This window comes from Mytilus galloprovincialis, chromosome 3 (assembly GCF_965363235.1).
Source record: "Mytilus galloprovincialis chromosome 3, xbMytGall1.hap1.1, whole genome shotgun sequence".
Lineage (NCBI taxonomy): Eukaryota > Metazoa > Mollusca > Bivalvia > Mytilida > Mytilidae > Mytilus > Mytilus galloprovincialis.
Window position 1 is genome coordinate 81,607,244 of NC_134840.1, and position 9,174 is coordinate 81,616,417.

The window sequence follows — 9,174 nt, forward strand, 5'->3', positions numbered from 1 at the left end:
TTTCTCCCATGCCAAGAAATTGCCTCCGTTGAAATTCTGCAAACACCCCATAGAGCAAATTACATGGATGATTAATTTTGTCCATTTGGTATATGGCCGTGTTCTAAGCGACACGTACATGAAGGTCATACATTAATTTCTTGAATGAAATCAAATCTTTGGTAGCACTCCACAGTTAGGTGTGTAGTTTCGCATTTTGGCCCCTGTGGATTTTTCAAATATGAGAGTTAGTGTGCAATAAAATTCATTTTTGGATAGCTGAGTATTAAAATAGCCTTTGTATTGGGTTTATATGAACATCAAGAGTATGTAATGTATGTAATATAGGCTGTTTTCTGTATGACAGTCCGTATTTGCATGTCCCTACCATACATTGGTCCGGCAATTATTGTAATGTTTTTTTCCAACTTTTTATCGCACGAACTTTGTGATTGGATTTTACGAAAAAATGAGGCGGAAGACACCCATTTTTTATTTGATCATTAGGAAGATTTATGAAAACAGTTTCTAAAAAGGTATTACTCAAAGGCATTGAAATTCTAGTTTGATCCAAATTTTGGGGGAATATGTGACATGTCCACCCCCCTTTTTGCAATATTTTATGGTAAATAAATGCAGAATGTTGCCATGGATACACATAAAAGGAATTTATTTTCACTCTTTTAACTTTTGAAAATCAAATCTATGGAATATACTGATTACATACATATGCACATGTACAACACAAACAGTTAGGTTAATGTATTAGAAATCCAGGAATAGGAGATGATAAAACATTTTGTGGCTCATTTTTAATTTTATTTTCTAACTGTGGAGTGCTACCTTTAGCTACTAATGACTGCCGTAGGGGGTCGACCGGAATTTTTAGCGAGGATTTCTTGGCATGAAAGACTAGTGGCGAGTAGGCAGTCTGGTGGACACGTGAACATGAAGACAAGACTGGTGAACACGTAGACAGAATAGAAGACACAAAGACGAACTGACAAACATGCAGAGAAGTCATGTAGATGCACTGGTGAATATGAAATCAGACTATATATATAGCACATTTACACAGGTATCATCTGATCTTAGCCCCATTTTGTTAGTTCATTGGTTAATATTAAGTTTTCATAATTGATTTTGTTTCTTAGATACTTTAAGCAATAGGTCAACTATATCTAATGCATAGATTCATTGTAAAGTGTACATGTCTGTCAGGCATGGTTATCTGACCTTGACCTCATTTTCTTGGTTTATTGGTCAATATTTAGTTTTCTTGGTTAAGTCTGTTTCTCAGAAACTATAAGCAATAGGTCAACCATATTTAGTGTATTGAATGATTGATAGTTGTACATGTATTTCTGGTTTGGTTTATCTGACCTTGACCTCGTTTTCTTTGATCATGTTAATTTTATGTGATAGTTGTAGAAAAGCTTTACATTTAGGACTATCAAAATAATACCAATGGTTAGTTAAGATGGCGATACATTTCAGAATGTGCACTCTTGTTATAGTTTGTTCTTATATTGTACTGTGACCCCAAACTCCTAGTCTTTTTGTCTCTTTTTGGAGATTTGTCTCACTGCAAGCATACAAAACTAATTTTGAGCCGGTATTTGGTATTAATATCTGAAATCTAAAATGGCTACCACCAATGAAAACTGTTAACATAGAGCTCGATGAGAAAGACATTCACATAAAAGAAAACACAATTGCACCAAGGATGATGAGCACCATAATGGCTTAATGTGACTTGTAGTTAAGCCAACATATTTAAATTATAAAAAAAACACCTGCAAGTTCTGTTAAAAAAAGGAAACCCATAAAGCCGGTAATATCTGTTAAATATTACTACTTGTAGCAATACATATCGTGCAAAATTCAGCATAAAAGTAAATAAAGTATCAGGAATGAAACCAAACGATTATTATCCACATATATCTGTGTCCACACTTGTTGTATAATAAAATATCAGTATTTTGCGGCGTCGATACAGCATTCATATTTTTTTATGATGTCAAGAAAATGGTCTACAACTGTAGTTGACAGAGAAAAACTTGAAACAGCAGAAATTTTCCGCAAGAAATTTCTTTAAAAGCTGGTAACAACTAAATGACAAACACTTTGAACAACTTTTAGCCAAATTTTAGTTTTGACTCATTAACAGACACTAATAACAACTTATTAATATCTAAAAGATATAGTTATACCAGAAACAAGTTATTTACGCCCAATAAATAATCAAACACTGGTATCAACTTATCAACACATTATAAATTAAAAAAACTATGAAACAACTTATTAAAACACAAAAAATAAACAAACACTGGTACCAACTTCTTAACAAACCAAATAAATTAGCAAAAGTCTGTGACAACTTATTGACGAACACATTACAACTTATTAGCCGTCATCACACAAAAAAGTTAGATAACTATAAATCTGAGAATACTGCAGGCTGCGCTGTTACCATTGACAAACAATTGGAACATTTTTTTGACAAACACAGGGAACAACGTATTGATAAACACAGCACAGTGAACAACATATTGATAAACACGACACAGTGAACAACTTATTGATAAACACAGCACATGGAACAACGTATTGATAAACACGGCACAGTGAACAACTTATTGATAAACACAGCACAGGGAACAACGTATTGATAAATACAGCACAGTGAACAACGTATTGATAAACACAGCACAGTGAACAACTTATTGATAATCACTTTTGAACTACTCTGTGGTCGCGTTGTTGTCTCTTTGACACATTCCATTCTCAATAAATTTACAACTGACGGCGTTCTTACACAAAAAAGGGTAGTTAATAGTGAACCTGAGAAAACTATGAGGCTGCGCTGTTACCATGATTCGACGTCATAAATATTCCCAATGCCAACGTTATTGTCGAAGTATCGGCAATACACTGCAGCGGAATAAGTTTGCAAAGTCTAGAAATTTTATTCTATTCAGCTTTTTGAAGATAAGAAAACCGAAAGACTATTCTGGTGAGTAATGTTATTTCACTTTTCTCAAGGAATGTACTTTTCAATCAATTATTTATTTTAAAAAAGACATAAAAAACTAAAAACCCGCATTTAAGAAATCGTGGTATGAACATCAAGCGACGACAATATATTTTATCGCTGGTGCTTATCTAACATGTTAAAACGTCTAAGTTTAATTAGATGAAGAATAAGGGTTGCTTAAAAAAGGTATAATTTTGTTACCGTTTGCCGTTCGCAGGTCAAATACAATCTACATTATGGTCATACTTCCTGAAAATGTTTATTAAGCAAAATGTATTTGAAACAATAGCCTAACTACAGGAAAAAAGGTTGTAAAAACAAAATGACTTAAGAACAAACACAGAAAAGACAATAAAAAAAAAAATAAATAAAAATAAAAACTGAACAACAAAAGCGATAACTGGGATGAATGCAATTTAATTTCCATCATGATTGGATTAGAGATATGCGCGATGCATTGATTTAAACATGTATGCCTAAAAAAATCCTCTTAAATGTATATAAATATTTTCATGTAGAACTACGAAAAATCTATTCAGTGAAACCATATTTGATTGCCTGATTCAGCAAATTTCGAAATATAAAAAAAATGGAGGGTGTTAGGGAAAGGTGTGAGCGGTGATACAAAAAACTGCCATGATACATTTTAACTAATAGTTGGTTCAACAATTAATAGGTTGAGAATGGCAATGTCCACGCAGCAAGAGCAAAGGGATCATTTTACCGTATCCGGGTTTTGTGAGGCCATTTTGAGCACAGCAGAATTTGAATGTTCGCTTGAGGACATACTGGACAAAAAGGCCTCTGAGGCAAAGCTGCAAGTTTGGAAAATGGAACTAAGTAAGTCACTATTTATACAATAGAGAGAGAGAGAGAGAGAGAGAGAGAGAGAGAGAGAGAGAGAGAGAGAGAGAGAGAGAGAGAGAGAGAGTGAGCGACTCTTTAGACATATAGAGGTCATCATATGGAATTCAATGGCAGACAATGTTTATATACAATATGTGTCGCTCAAATTCGCTAGTAAATCTATTTTCGGTCTTCAAACAAAAGAGTAAAATTTTAACGGTTTAATTGATTCTGCTACAATCAATTGAGAATAGTTTCATGGGCCATTGTTTATTAAAAAAATTAGAACTGATATTTATTCATAATGTATAAATATCACATTTTCCTCATTTATAAATATCTTATTTCTATATTTTAATAGAAATATTTATTTCGTTTATTTCAACAGAAAGAGAAAATAAGGAAGAGAAGAAAACAGAAAAAGATGATGATAAGGAAGAGGTGAAGCCAGAAATGGGTGCGGATATATCAGTAGAAAAAATACGGGTAATATAACTTTGATATTTTTGCCGAGTTATTACTACGGTACGTTTTTTGTTGGTGTATCTTTTATAAAAGTAAATCAAATTTTCTTCAGTGAGAATAACAGTTATGGATGCAAATAAGGAGATATGGTATCCTAATTTGTCAGATGAAAGTTTATATCTTTAATTTTTAAGTCAGTTATTGTAAATAAATGCTACATGGGACTAATAAATCTATAAAGACCCAAAGAAAAGCAAGTAATGGATTTTTCTTCTTTTCTTCTTAGAATTGAAAATAACAAAGATACACGAGCAGAGAATTGGAGAGAACCCACTAAAGAATGCCGTCAGTCATGTTAATAAGGTACAATAGAAAATTAGTACGCATTAGTATGAGGTTGATGTAAACGATATTAACAATGCAATGTTATACTCAAAGTGGAACAGGGCTTTCATTGCTGTGTTTCATATTCACAGGGTGAGATTAAGGCCAATAAGACAATGTACTCAAATCTGACAGCAAGACCATATACCCCTTTTTTCATATAAACAAAAAGTAGCTTAAAAGTTGCAGGGGCATGTTCTACCCTTTTGATTTAGCGTGAGTTAGACAGAAAGAGAAGAAATGGACGTGCCTAATCTATCGTTTTCTAAATGGAGAAACACGTCCCACTTGTATGTTTGCCCATCTGATGAGTTAATCCTTTTCAACTATTTTTAATAGTTCTTTCTTATTTTGTACTGTTATACCACTGTCCCAGGTTAGGGGGAAGGTTGAGATCGCGCTAACATGTTTAACCCCACCAGATTAAGTTAAACAGAAAGAGAATAAATGGACGTACCCAATCTATCGTTTTCTAATGTTGAAAGTTTAAGTTGTTCTACTGTGCCAAAAGATTGATTTAATTGTGTTCATATGCTTGTGGTTTTCTGATGGTTCTAATGAAAACCATGGTGTTTTTAAAGTTTCATTTGAATCATATATGTATGTCATCAATCTTGATTAAATCAACACATTGTTTCAAATTAAAAACAGTTTTTTTTTGTCATTTGGTTAATAAATAAGCTCTTCGTTTTCAACCATATTTTGAAATATACCTTTGATATAAATAGTGAGTAAGCCGAATTTTAGCATCATTTCAATATCAGTGTTACCTTTGCGTGTTGTGTTTATTTTAAGATTTATATAAATATTATAGGATCTTGTCCAGATTTCTGTACTAAGTGGATCAGTTGATGACAATGAAACGAAAAAGGACGAAAAGAAAATGAAAAAAGAACTTATGAAAGAAGAAAAAATAAGACAGAAAAAAGTTAAAGAAGAGGAAACGATTGTTAAAACACAATACAAAGCAATCGAAAAGAGTACTCAAAAATACTCACAAGATGTCAAGTCAAAATGGAAGAAGGAAGAGAAAAAGAGAAAACAGATGAAAAAGATGGGTGAAAAAGCACAAAGGATGTTAGCAAAAGGTATCTATTTCTTAAATATATCCACTTCTTTCAGTTTTCTCCTGACTAAACGAATTTTGATGGTTGACGTAGACATGCATGGTAGACGTTACTATAGTCTTTTCTGACGTAAAAAAACACGTGTCAATGATGTAAAAAATCAATAAGAGAAATGAACAAATCTCTTATTCAATTATTATATTTCATATTTTCATGATATAATTTTAAGAAATTAATTGGTTTAATCCGAGTTCCATGTACATATACTCATGAAAAGTTTGTCTAATACCATTGCCAGAAATTTTCAGTCGTGGGCGCCATGGCCACTGAATGCATAAGAGGGGGCCAGCTTCGGTCATGCTTCTTTTGATGCGACTGTCATACAAGTGAGAGGTTTAGCTAGCTATAAAACCAGGTTCAATCCACCATTTTCTACATTAGAAAATGTCTGTACCAAGTCAGGAATATGACAGTTGTTATTTATTTGATTGATGTGTTTGAACTTTGGATTTTGCCATTTGATTGGGGACTTTCCTTGGAGTTCAGTATTTTTGTGATTTTACTTTTTTCTGGGATTTCCTATATAACCAATCAAATTTTTCCTAGAAAAAGGGTGTTTCGGGTACCCTGCCCACCTCTTCCCCCAAATCCGCCTCTGTTTACAGTTTGCAATTTAGTTGGTATAGTTCGATATTTTCATTTAAAAGAAAGTAAAAAGCTTAGGCTAACAGAAGTATGACGCAAATATTTTTGATCAGCACTGCCAAAAACAAACCAGATTGCACTAAGTTTAAATCTTTTTATATAAAACATTGAATTTCTACATCTATGTTTATGTTTACAGAAATGAAGAAGATCGAAAGAGAGAGAGAGTAAAGGACGAAAAGAAGAAACAACTCCAAGCTATCGATGTTGCTCAGGAAAAACAAAATGATTTAACAACAGTGAAAACGTGAAATGGAGAGACAGAGAATGACGAAGACGAAATGGAGAAAAATGATCAAACTATCGATGTTGATTGGGAGACACAAAATTATGTCACGAAAAACAAAACAGAGAAAGAGACAGAGAGAATCGAAGAGCAGACATTTAGCTGTGAAAGTACTGAAAAGAATGAAGAGAAAGAAAATCCCGAAAAAGATGTAAAAGCCATTGAAATGGACCCCAAAAATGCCGGAAAGAAAAACACATTTGCTGCAAGAATCAGTGGATTCTTCCGATCCTTGTCGTGTATCAAAGGGCAGAAGAAAAGCAAAGATTAGTGTGTTGATGAACTTATGTTATTAATGTTATATACATGTATCTTAAGTTATTTTTATTTCTATTTTATTTCTATTTTATGTTTTTATTGACAACCCAAAATAAATTACATTTAGTTTTGGAGGCCGTAGTTTATTTATTATTTATAAGTGAGCTGTGAGCTAACATTTAAGTAATTGTGAGTATATTCGTATTAATTAAATAATCTCATCATAGATACCAGGACTAAATTTAGTATATACGCCAGACGCGCGTTTCGTCTACAAAAGACTCATCAATGACGCTCGAATCCAAATAAGTTAAAAAGGCCAAATAAAGTACAAAGTTGAAGAGCATTGAGGACCAAAATTAAGGTAATCTATGCCTGAGGTAGAAAAGCCTTAAGTATTTCAAAAAATTCAAAAATTTGTAAACAGTAAATTTATAAATATAACCATATCAATGACAATTCATGTCAGCACAAAATTACATCATGTCTTTTGTCTTTTCTTTTTGTGTGTGTGAGCTTCTTGTCGATCTGATCAGTTACTGTGCTGTTATACAAATATCCTATATGGAATAAGGACAGATACGCTCTCATAAATATATTTATCTCTATAACATTTTGTATGTCTGTTCCAAGTCAGGAACCTGTTGCTCAGGGGTTGTCGTAGGTTGCTGCCTTTTGTTTATGTTTTAAGTTTATTGATAAGCATTAAAAAGGCTGTTGATTTTCTGGTTTCATTGATCGGTAGTGGGATGTCGCTGACTGAACAGTTTCTTGTTTTATATAAAGAGCCCTAATGATTCCGGCTACCAAACCGCATTTCCGATTCTTCAAAGAAAACTATGGTACCAGAGTTGCTTCCCTTTAAACAGTCCAGTACACGATCTACATCAAGTATATAAACAAGTAGATCGATAATATATTATTTATATTTTTCCACAATGTTGCGGATAATTTTGACTGGTTCATATCGTTTATTTGCCTTGTTGGTATTTTTTGAGCATTGGCTATTTACGCATTAAAATCTCACCGAACAAACAAGTCAAAGATTGCTCTGACGTCTGACGACCTTTTTGTAGGACTTGTGAGGCCTGTTTGTACATGGACAACAAGTTAAAAAAAAGTAAAAATCACATAAATACTTAACTTCAATGAAAATACAAAAACGGAAAGTCCGTATTCAAAAACTCCCAAGCTCAAACTCATCAAACGAATGTATAACTGTCATATTCCTGACTTGGTACAGGCATTTTCTTGTGCAGAAAATGGAGGATTAATCCTGATTTTATAGCTAGCTGATCCTCTCACTTGTATGACAGTCGCATCCAATTCCATTATGTTGACAACGATGTGTGAACAAAACAAACAGACATAATAGGTAAAAATGTCAAAAATAGGGTAACAGCAGTCATCATTGCGTTATAATCTCAATCAATATATATATAAAAAACAAATATGGAACACAGAAGCACAAAAATGCCACAATAGACAGAGCACATAAGCAAAAATGAGAGACCTGATTATAAAAATTTATAATAGCACAATAACATAATGAAGGGATGTAAAGTACAGAGTCACGTCATATGTATATAGAAACACAAAAAGGCATAGACAAAACACAATAGCAAATATTAAGGAAAGAATATAAACGTTATCATAGAACAATAACGCATGTAAAATGATAGGATGTATATATAAGTACGAAGCCAGTGCATATGTGTCAAAGAAACAGAAAAAAAGGCATATAGACATAGCACAATAGCAAAAATGAAAGAAAATAATACAAAAATTTGCTATAGCACACTTACGTAATGACGGAGTGTACAAGTACAGAGCCACGTGATAAGTATAAGAAACACAATAAGACATATAGACAAAGCACATTAGCTAAAAATGAAAGACAAGAATACAAAATTTGTCATAGAACAATAGCAAAACGGTGAGATAAATAAGTACATAGTCACGTCTAATTGATATCACCAAACATAAGTACATAGTCACGTCTAATTGATATCACCAAAAACAGAGAACAAGTTCACGACCATGCGCTGTCCGTAATCTAGCTGAACTTCGTCAATGGTTATCTTTTGTTGTATATTTAGGTCTTTTGGTCTTTCGATCGTGTGTAGTGGTGTGGTTGTCGGAGAGGG

At 33.0% G+C, this 9,174-nt stretch overlaps 1 long non-coding RNA gene across 1 annotated transcript; it reads left to right on the forward strand.

Moving 5' to 3' along the window:
• Positions 1-2,858: 2,858 nt before the first annotated feature.
• On the forward strand, positions 2,859-5,671 carry LOC143066597 (uncharacterized). The gene is made up of 5 exons (XR_012975690.1): positions 2,859-2,995; positions 3,693-3,856; positions 4,251-4,348; positions 4,614-4,690; positions 5,526-5,671. It is a non-coding gene; the product is annotated as an uncharacterized LOC143066597 (long non-coding RNA).
• Positions 5,672-9,174: the final 3,503 nt, after the last annotated feature.